Raw genomic sequence first — 2,762 nt, 5'->3', positions numbered from 1 at the left:
AACAGAATCTTCGTGGTATAAGTTAGATGGATGGCGGCATTCATGAGGATCCGGAAGGTCTAAACCTTTTCTGTGGTATTCCAAGTAGGATTCATGGATTGAATGACTGTGACGAGCTTTAAACTCGCGATTTTTGGGCGTGATGACAAGCGCAAAAGAATCAAGGGATTCTATTCCAATCTGATTGAGAACCGACAGATGATTAGTCGTGCTGTGACAGAGCATAGGACCATTTTCACTGAGAGGATGGGATGTAGCCATTGACAACGGTTATGCCCTACATACAGCTTGCCATGGAAAGGAGTAAGAAGGATTGAGTTGAAGCAATGGGAGAGCAGGCGTCCTTGAGCCATACGGTATCTCCATTCGCTTATCTGAAATTCCCACCAATGAATCTGCATGAGTACTCTATCCCTTTTATTATTTATTTTCTTATTTCTATTTTCGAAAACCCATAAACCAATTTAATCTGCCTAACTGAGATTTACAAGGTGACCATAGCTTGCTTCATACCAACAATCTCTGTGGGATCGACCCTTACTCACGTAAGGTATTACTTGGATGACCCAGTACACTTGCTGGTTAAGTTGAACGGAGTTATGATCACACCAGGGATTATTAAGATCCCAATTTATCACACCATGATCTCTTTGGGGTATTTTTGATTTCATACAAATACAAAGAGACCAACTTTGAGGATCACAATTTCGTCCACCACAAGCCGGTTCAACTAAGAATGTCTGATCTCAAACCCGTGGCTAGAGGATGGTTGGAGTTCATCCAACGCTCCATCATTCCTACTAGCTACCGGTCCGAAGTAACTGTGGATCAGGCTATCATGATCCATAGTATCATGATTGGAGAGGAAGTGAAGGTTCATGAGATCATACCTCTAGAACTATACAAGGTGGCTGACAAGACCTCCACTTTGGCAAGGTTAGCCTTCCTTATCTCATCTATCATTTATGCAATTCAGACGAAATTGCCATAGAGGAAGACATCATCATTGAAGAGGACAAGCCCATAACTAAAAAGAGGATGGAGCAAACAAGAGAGCCCACTCATGGACCTCAGCAAGAGCATGAAGAACTTCCTCATCAAGAAATCCCTGAGATGCCTCAAGGGATGTATTTTCCTCTATACAACTATTGGGAGCAACTCAGCAGCTCTTTAGGGGATTTGAGTTCCAATATGGAGCAACTAAGGATGGAGCACCAAGAGCACTCCATTATCCTCCATGAAATTAGAGAGGACCAAAGAGCCATGAGGTAGGAGCAACAAAGGCAAGGAATAGATATTGAGGAGCTCAAGCACTCCATAGGATCTTCAAGAGGAAGAACTAGCCGCCATCGCTAAGGTAGACCCGTTCTTTAATTTCCTTGTTCTTATTTTTCTATTTTTCGGTTTTTATGCTTTATGTTTTTGTCTGTGTTTGTGTCTTTATTACATGATCATTAGTGTTTAGTGTCTATGTCTTAAAGCTATGAATGTTCCATGAATCTTTTACCTTTCTTAAATGAAAAATGTTTCTATTTGCAAAAGAACAAGAAGTACATGAATTTCAAATTTTATCTTGAAATTAGTTTAATTATTTTGATGTGGTGGCAATACTTTTTGTTTTCTGAATGAATGCTTGAACAGTGCATATTTTGGATAGTGAAGTTTATGAATGTTAAAATTGTTGGCTCTTGAAAGAATGATGAAAAAAGAGAAATGTTATTGATAATCTGAAAAATCATAAAATTAATTCTTGAAGCAAGAAAAAGCAGTGAAAAACACAAAGCTTGCAGAAAAAAATGGCGAAAAATAAAGAAAAAGAAAGAAAAAGAAAAAGCCAATAGCTCTTTAAACCAAAAGGCAAAAGCAAAAAGCCAGTAACCCTTTAAACTAAAAGGCAAGGGTAAAAAGGATCCAAGGCTTTGAGCATTAATGGATAGGAGGGCCCAAAGGAATAAAATCCTGGCCTAAGCGGCTAATTCAAGCTGTCCCTAACCATGTGCTTGTGTCATGAAGGTCCAAGTGAAAAGCTTGAGACTGAGTGGTTAAAGTCGTGATCCAAAGCAAAAACAGTGTGCTTAAGAACTCTGGGGACTCTAGCAAAGCTGAGTCACAATCTGAAAAGGTTTACCCAGTTATGTGTCTATGGCATTTATGTATCTGGTGGTAATACTGGAAAACAAGATGCTTAGGGTCACGGCCAAGACTCATAAGTAGCTGTGTTCAAGAATCAACATACTAAACTAGGAGAATCAATAACACTATCTGAATTCTGAGTTCTTATGGATGCCAATCATTCTGAACTTCAAAGGATAAAGTAAGATGCCAAAACTGTTCAGAAACAAAAAGCTACTAGTCCCGCTCATCTAATTGGAACTAAACTTCATTGATATTTTGAAATTTATTGTATATTCTCTTCTTTTATCCTATTTTGTTTTTTGGTTGCTTGGGGACAAGCAAAAATTTAAGATTGGTGTTGTGATGAGCCGATAATTTATACGCTTTTTGGCATTGTTTTTACATAGTTTTTAGTATGTTTTAGTTACTTTTTAGTATTTTTTATTAGTTTTTATGCAAAAATCAAATTTCTCTGGACTTTACTATGAGTTTTTGTGTTTTTTTGTAATTTTAGGTATTTTCTGGCTGAAATTGAGGGACCTGAGCAAAAGTCTGATTCAGAGGCTGAGAAAGGACTGCAAATGCTGATGGATTCTGACCCTCCTACACTCGAAGTAGATTTTCTGCAGCTACAAGAGACCAATTGG

Source organism: Arachis duranensis, chromosome 6, assembly GCF_000817695.3.
Source record: "Arachis duranensis cultivar V14167 chromosome 6, aradu.V14167.gnm2.J7QH, whole genome shotgun sequence".
NCBI lineage: Eukaryota > Viridiplantae > Streptophyta > Magnoliopsida > Fabales > Fabaceae > Arachis > Arachis duranensis.
The sequence above is the reverse complement of the archived record's forward strand: the minus strand, read 5'-3'. Positions refer to the sequence as shown.